We start from the raw sequence: 8,222 nt of genomic DNA, 5'->3' as shown, positions 1-8,222 counted from the left end.
GGTCAATTTGGAGGTTTGAGCTCCGACTTCCATGGCCATGTTCCTCACCGGGACCTACGACCAAGCGTGGCCGGGTTTCGAGCTCCAAACTCGGCTTGCACTTTGTGGCCAAGGGGGTCCCCTCCGCTCCGGGAAGGGCGCCTCCAGCGGGCAGACGAGGTTACTTCTAGTCTGCCCGAGCTCCATGGGGCATTATTCCTCCCCGGGACTTGCCGCCAAGTCTGGCCGGGGGACAGTGACACTTGGCCGGGTAGGCGAAGTGGCTTCTCCCGCTGACTTGCCCCTTTGGAAGTAGAGCTCTTACTTCCATGGGCATTATACCTCTCGAAGACTTAGAGCCAAGTGAGCTCCTACTTCCATGGGCATTATTCCTCCCCGGGACTTGCCGCAAGTCTGGCCGGGGGACAGTGACACTTGGCCGGGTAGGCGAAGTGGCTTCTCCCGCTGACTTGCCCCTTTGGAAGTAGGAGCTCCTACTTCCATGGGCATTATTCCTCCCCGGGACTTGCCGCCAAGGTCTGGCCGGGGGACAGTGACACTTGGCCGGGTAGGCGAAGTGGCTTCTCCCGCTGACTTGCCCCTTTGGAAGTAGGAGCTCCTACTTCCATGGGCATTATTCCTCCCCGGGACTTGCCGCCAAGTCTGGCCGGGGACAGTGACACTTGGCCGGGTAGGCGAAGTGCTTCTCCCGCTGACTTGCCCCTTTGGAAGTAGGAGCTCTTACTTCCATGGGCATTATACCTCTCGAAGACTTAGAGCCAAGTGAGCTCCTACTTCCATGGGCATTATTCCTCCCCGGGACTTGCCGCCAAGTCTGGCCGGGGGACAGTGACACTTGGCCGGGTAGGCGAAGTGGCTTCTCCCGCTGACTTGCCCCTTTGGAAGTAGGAGCTCCTACTTCCATGGGCATTATTCCTCCCCGGGACTTGCCGCCAAGTCTGGCCGGGGGACAGTGACACTTGGCCGGGTAGGCGAAGTGGCTTCTCCCGCTGACTTGCCCCTTTGGAAGTAGGAGCTCCTACTTCCATGGGCATTATTCCTCCCCGGGACTTCCCGCCAAGTCTGGCCGGGGGACAGTGACACTTGGCCGGGTAGGCGAAGTGGCTTCTCCCGCTGACTTGCCCCTTTGGAAGTAGGAGCTCTTACTTCCATGGGCATTATACCTCTCGAAGACTTAGAGCCAAGTGAGCTCCTACTTCCATGGGCATTATTCCTCCCCGGGACTTGCCGCAAGTCTGGCGGGGGACAGTGACACTTGGCCGGGTAGGCGAAGTGGCTTCTCCCGCTGACTTGCCCCTTTGGAAGTAGGAGCTCCTACTTCCATGGGCAATTATCCTCCCCGGGACTTGCCGCCAAGTCTGGCCGGGGGACAGTGACACTTGGCCGGGTAGGCGAAGTGGCTTCTCCCGCTGACTTGCCCCTTTGGAAGTAGGAGCTCCTACTTCCATGGGCATTATTCCTCCCCGGGACTTGCCGCCAAGTCTGGCCGGGGGACAGTGACACTTGGCCGGGTAGGCGAAGTGGCTTCTCCCGCTGACTTGCCCCTTTGGAAGTAGGAGCTCCTACTTCCATGGGCATTATTCCTCCCGGGACTTCCCGCCAAGTCTGGCCGGGGGACAGTGACACTTGGCCGGGTAGGCGAAGTGGCTTCTCCCGCTGACTTGCCCCTTTGGAAGTAGGAGCTCTTACTTCCATGGGCATTATACCTCTCGAAGACTTAGAGCCAAGTGAGCTCCTACTTCCATGGGCATTATTCCTCCCCGGACTTGCCGCCAAGTCTGGCCGGGGGACAGTGACACTTGGCCGGGTAGGCGAAGTGGCTTCTCCCGCTGACTTGCCCCTTTGGAAGTAGGAGCTCCTACTTCCATGGGCATTATTCCTCCCCGGGACTTGCCGCCAAGTCTGGCCGGGGGACAGTGACACTTGGCCGGGTAGGCGAAGTGGCTTCTCCCGCTGGACTTGCCCCTTTGGAAGTAGGAGCTCCTACTTCCATGGGCATTATTCCTCCCCGGGACTTGCCGCCAAGTCTGGCCGGGGACAGTGACACTTGGCCGGGTAGGCGAAGTGGCTTCTCCCGCTGACTTGCCCCTTTGGAAGTAGGAGCTCCTACTTCCATGGGCAATTATTCCTCCCCGGGACTTGCCGCCAAGTCTGGCCGGGGGACAGTGACACTGGGCCGGGTAGGCGAAGTGGCTTCTCCCGCTGACTTGCCCCTTTGAAGTAGGAGCTCTTACTTCCATGGGCATTATACCTCTCGAAGACTTAGAGCCAAGTGAGCTCCTACTTCCATGGGCATTATTCCTCCCCGGGACTTGCCGCCAAGTCTGGCCGGGGGACAGTGACACTTGGCCGGGTAGGCGAAGTGGCTTCTCCCGCTGACTTGCCCCTTTGGAAGTAGGAGCTCTTACTTCCATGGGCATTATACCTCTCGAAGACTTAGAGCCAAGTGAGCTCCTACTTCCATGGGCATTATTCCTCCCCGGGACTTGCCGCCAAGTCTGGCCGGGGGACAGTGACACTTGGCCGGGTAGGCGAAGTGGCTTCTCCGCTGACTTGCCCTTTGGAAGTAGGAGCTCCTACTTCCATGGGCATTATTCCTCCCCGGGACTTGCCGCCAAGTCTGGCCGGGGGACAGTGACACTTGGCCGGGTAGGCGAAGTGGCTTCTCCCGCTGACTTGCCCCTTTGGAAGTAGGAGCTCCTACTTCCATGGGCATTATTCCTCCCCGGGACTTCCCGCCAAGTCTGGCCGGGGGACAGTGACACTTGGCCGGGTAGGGCGAAGTGGCTTCTCCGCTGACTTGCCCCTTTGGAAGTAGGAGCTCTTACTTCCATGGGCATTATACCTCTCGAAGACTTAGAGCCAAGTGAGCTCCTACTTCCATGGGCATTATTCCTCCCCGGGACTTGCCGCCAAGTCTGGCCGGGGGACAGTGACACTTGGCCGGGTAGGCGAAGTGGCTTCTCCCGCTGACTTGCCCCCTTTGGAAGTAGGAGCTCCTACTTCCATGGGCATTATTCCTCCCCGGGACTTGCCGCCAAGTCTGGCCGGGGGACAGTGACACTTGGCCGGGTAGGCGAAGTGGCTCTCCCGCTGACTTGCCCCTTTGGAAGTAGGAGCTCCTACTTCCATGGGCATTATTCCTCCCCGGGACTTGCCGCCAAGTCTGGCCGGGGGACAGTGACACTTGGCCGGGTAGGCGAAGTGGCTTCTCCCGCTGACTTGCCCCTTTGGAAGTAGGAGCTCCTACTTCCATGGGCATTATTCCTCCCCGGGACTTGCCGCCAAGTCTGGCCGGGGGACAGTGACACTTGGCCGGGTAGGCGAAGTGGCTTCTCCCGCTGACTTGCCCCTTTGGAAGTAGGAGCTCTTACTTCCATGGGCATTATACCTCTCGAAGACTTAGAGCCAAGTGAGCTCCTACTTCCATGGGCATTATTCCTCCCCGGGACTTGCCGCCAAGTCTGGCCGGGGGACAGTGACACATTGGCCGGGTAGGCGAAGTGGCTTCTCCCGCTGACTTGCCCCTTTGGAAGTAGGAGCTCCTACTTCCATGGGCATTATTCCTCCCCGGGACTTGCCGCCAAGTCTGGCCGGGGGACAGTGACACTTGGCCGGGTAGGCGAAGTGGCTTCTCCCGCTGACTTGCCCTTTGGAAGTAGGAGCTCCTACTTCCATGGGCATTATTCCTCCCCGGGACTTGCCGCCAAGTCTGGCCGGGGGACAGTGACACTTGGCCGGGTAGGCGAAGTGGCTTCTCCGCTGACTTGCCCCTTTGGAAGTAGGAGCTCTTACTTCCATGGGCATTATACCTCTCGAAGACTTAGAGCCAAGTGAGCTCCTACTTCCATGGGCATTATTCCTCCCCGGGACCTACTGCCAAGTGTGGCCGGGGAACAGTGACTCTTGGCCGGATAGAACTAGTGCTTCTCCCGCTGACTTGCCCCTTTGGAAGTAGGAGCTCCTACTTCCATGGGCATTATTCCTCCCCGGGACCTACTGCCAAGTGTGGCCGGGGAACAGTGACTCTTGGCCGGATAGGCCAAGTGGCTTCTCCCGCTGACTTGCCCCTTTGGAAGTAGGAGCTCCTACTTCCATGGGCATTATTCCTCCCGGGACCTACTGCCAAGTGTGGCCGGGGAACAGTGACATGTGGCCGGATAGGCCAAGTGGCTTCTCCCGCTGACTTGCCCCTTTGGAAGTAGTAGCTCCTACTTCCATGGGCATTATTCCTCCCCGGGACCTACTGCCAAGTGTGGCCGGGGAACAGTGACTCTTGGCCGGATAGGCCGAGTGGCTTCTCCCGCTGACTTGCCCCTTTGGAAGTAGGAGCTCCTACTTCCATGGGCATTATTCCTCCCCGGGACCTACGGCCAAGTGTGGCCGGGGAACAGTGACTCTTGGCCGGTTAGGCCAAGTGGCTTCTCCCGCTGACTTGCCCCTATGGGAAGTAGGAGCTCTTACTTCCATGGGCAGTATACCTCTCGGGGACTTAGAGCCAAGTGTCTTCACCTTTGGAGGTAGTAGCTCCTACTTCCATGGGCATTATTCCTCCCGGGACATACTGCCAAGTGTGGCCGGGGAACAGTGACTCTTGGCCGGATAGGCCAAGTGGCTTCTCCCGCTGACTTGCCCCTTTGGAGGTAGTAGCTCCTACTTCCATGGGCATTATTCCTCCCGGGACCTACAGCCAAGAGTGGCCGGGGAACAGTGACTCCTGGCCGGATAGGGCCAAGTGGCTTCTCCCGCTGACTTGCCCCTTTGGAAGTAGGAGCTCCTACTTCCATGGGCATTATTCCTCCCCGGGACCTACTGCCAAGTGTGGCCGGGGAACAGTGACTCTTGGCCGGATAGGCCAAGTGGGCTTCTCCCCGCTGACTTGCCCCTTTGGAAGTAGGAGCTCTTACCTTCCATGGGCATTATTCCTCCCGGGACCTACTGCCAAGTGTGGCCGGGAACAGTGACTCTTGGCCGGATAGGCCAAGTTGCTTCTCCCGCTGACTTGCCCCTTTGGAAGTAGGAGCTCTTACTTCCATGGTCATTATTCCTCCCCGGGACCTACTGCCAAGTGTAGCCGGGGAACAGTGACTCTTTGCCGGATAGGCCAAGTGGCTTCTCCCGCTGACTTGCCCCTTTGGAAGTAGGAGCTCCTACTTCCATGGGCATTATTCCTCCCCGGACCTACTGCCAAGTGTGGCCGGGAACAGTGACTCTTGGCCGGATAGGCCAAGTGGCTTCTCCCCGCTGACTTGCCCCTTTGGAAGTAGGAGCTCTTACTTCCATGGGCATTATTCCTCCCGGGACCTACTGCCAAGTGTGGCCGGGGAACAGTGACTCTTGGCCGGGTAGGCCAAGTGGCTTCTCCCGCTGACTTGCCCCTTTGGAAGTAGGAGCTCTTACTTCCATGGTCATTATTCCTCCCCGGACCTACTGCCAAGTGTAGCCGGGGGAAGAGTGACTTTGGCCGGATAGGCCAAGTGGCTTCTCCCGCTGACTTGCCCCTATGGAAGTAGGAGCTCTTACTTCCATGGGCATTATTCCTCCCCGGGACCTACTGCCAAGTGTGGCCGGGGAACAGTGACTCTTGGCCGGATAGGCCAAGTGGCTTCTCCCGCTGACTTGCCCTTTGGAAGTAGGAGCTCTTACTTCCATGGTCATTATTCCTCCCCGGGACCTACTGCCAAGTGTGGCCGGGGAACAGTGACTCTTGGCCGGATAGGCCAAGTGGCTTCTCCCGCTGACTTGCCCCTTTGGAAGTAGGAGCTCCTACTTCCATGGGCATTATTCCTCCCCGGGACCTACTGCCAAGTGTGGCCGGGGAACAGTGACTCTTGGCCGGGTAGGCCAAGCGGCTTCTCCCGCTGACTTGCCCCTTTGGAAGTAGGAGCTCCTACTTCCATGGGCATTATTCCTCCCGGGACCTACTGCCAAGTGTGGGCCGGGGAACAGTGACTCTTGGCCGGGTAGGCCAAGTGGCTTCTCCCGCTGACTTGCCCCTTTGGAAGTAGGAGCTCTTACTCCCATGGGCAGTATACCTCTCGGGACTTAGAGCCAAGTGTCTTCACCCTTTTGGAGGTAGTAGCTCCTACTTCCATGGGCATTATTCCTCCCCGGGACCTACTGCCAAGTGTAGCCGGGGAACAGTGACTCTTGGCCGGATAGAACTAGTGGCTTCTCCCGCTGACTTGCCCCTTTGGAAGTAGGAGCTCCTACTTCCATGGGCATTATTCCTCCCCGGGACCTATTGCCAAGTGTGGCCGGGGAACAGTGACTCTTGCCGGATAGGCCAAGTGGCTTCTCCCGCTGACTTGCCCCTTTGGAAGTAGGAGCTCCTACTTCCATGGGCATTATTCCTCCCCGGGACCTACTGCCAAGTAAGGCCGGGGAACAGTGACTCTTGGCCGGATAGAACTAGTGGCTTCTTCCGCTGACTTGCCCCTTTGGGAAGTAGGAGCTCCTACTTCCATGGGCATTATTCCTCCCCGGGACCTACAGCCAAGTGTGGCGGGGGACAGTGACATGTGGCCGGATAGGCCAAGTGGCTTCTCCCGCTGACTTGCCCCTTTGGGAAGTAGGAGCTCCTACTTCCATGGGCATTATTCCTCCCCGGGACCTACTGCCAAGTGTGGCCGGGAACAGTGACTCTTGGCCGGGTAGGCCAAGTGGCTTCTCCCCGCTGACTTTCCCCTTTGGAAGTAGGAGCTCCTACTTCCATGGGCATTATTCCTCCCCGGGACCTACTGCCAAGTGTGGCCGGGGAACAGTGACTCTTGGCCGGGTAGGCCAAGTGGCTTCTCCCGCTGACTTGCCCCTTTGGAAGTAGAGCTCTTACTCCCATGGGCAGTATACCTCTCGGGGACTTAGAGCCAAGTGTCTTCACCCTTTTTAGGTAGTAGCTCCTACTTCCATGGGCATTATTCCTCCCCGGGACCTACTGCCAAGTGTAGCCGGGGAACAGTGACTCTTGGCCGGATAGAACTAGTGCTTCTCCCGCTGACTTGCCCCTTTGGAAGTAGGAGCTCCTACTTCCATGGGCATTATTCCTCCCCGGGACCTACTGCCAAGAGTGGCCGGGGAACAGTGACTCTTGGCCGGATAGGCCAAGTGGCTTCTCCCGCTGACTTGCCCCTTTGGAAGAAGGAGCTCCTACTTCCATGGGCATTATTCCTCCCGGGACCTACTGCCAAGTAAGGCCGGGGAACAGTGACTCTTGGCCGGATAGAACTAGTGGCTTCTTCCGCTGACTTGCCCCTTTGGAAGTAGGAGCTCCTACTTCCATGGGCATTATTCCTCCCCGGGACCTACAGCCAAGCTTGGCCGGGGGACAGTGACATGTGGCCGGATAGGCCAAGTGCTTCTCCCGCTGACTTGCCCCTTTGGAGGTAGGAGCTCTTACTTCCATGGGCATTATTCCTCTCCGGGACCTACAGCCAAGTGTGGCCGGGGAACAGTGAAACTTGGCCGGATAGGCCAAGTGGCTGCTCCCGCTGACTTGCCCCTTTGGAAGTAGGAGCTCCTACTTCCATGGGCATTATTCCTCCCCGGGACCTATAGCCAAGTGTGGCCGGGGGACAGTGACATGTGGCCGGATAGGCCGAGCGGCTTCTCCCCGCTGACGTCATCGCTTTGGAAGTAGGAGCTCCTACTTCCATGGGCTTGTTCCTCCCCGGACTTGCCGCCAAGTCTGGCCGGGGACAGTGACATGTGGCCGGATAGGCCAACTGGCTGCTCCCGCTGAGCCCCTACTTCCATGGGCTTGTTCGTCCCCGGGACTTGCCGCCAAGTCTGGCCGGGGAACAGTGACATGCCGCGGATTCGGCCGAGCGGCTGCTCCCGCTGACGTCATCGCTTTGGAAGTAGGAGCTCCTACTTCCATGGGCTTGTTCCTCCCCCGGGACTTGCCGCCAAGTCTGGCCGGGGGACAGTGACATGTGGCCGGATAGGCCAACTGGCTGCTCCCGCTGAGCCCCTACTTCCATGGGCTTGTTCGTCCCCCCGGGACTTGCCGCCAAGTCTGGCCGGGGAACAGTGACATGCCGCCGGGATACGGCCGAGCGGCTGCTCCCGCTGACGTCATCGCTTTGGAAGTAGGAGCTCCTACTTCCATGGGCTTGTTCCTCCCCGGGACTTGCCGCCAAGTCTGGCCGGGGGACAGTGACATGTGGCCGGATAGGCCAACTGGCTGCTCCCGCTGAGCCCCTACTTCCATGGGCTTGTTCGTC

Source organism: Engystomops pustulosus, unplaced genomic scaffold, assembly GCF_040894005.1.
Source record: "Engystomops pustulosus unplaced genomic scaffold, aEngPut4.maternal MAT_SCAFFOLD_352, whole genome shotgun sequence".
Taxonomy (NCBI): domain Eukaryota; kingdom Metazoa; phylum Chordata; class Amphibia; order Anura; family Leptodactylidae; genus Engystomops; species Engystomops pustulosus.
This window is presented reverse-complemented; position numbering follows the sequence as displayed.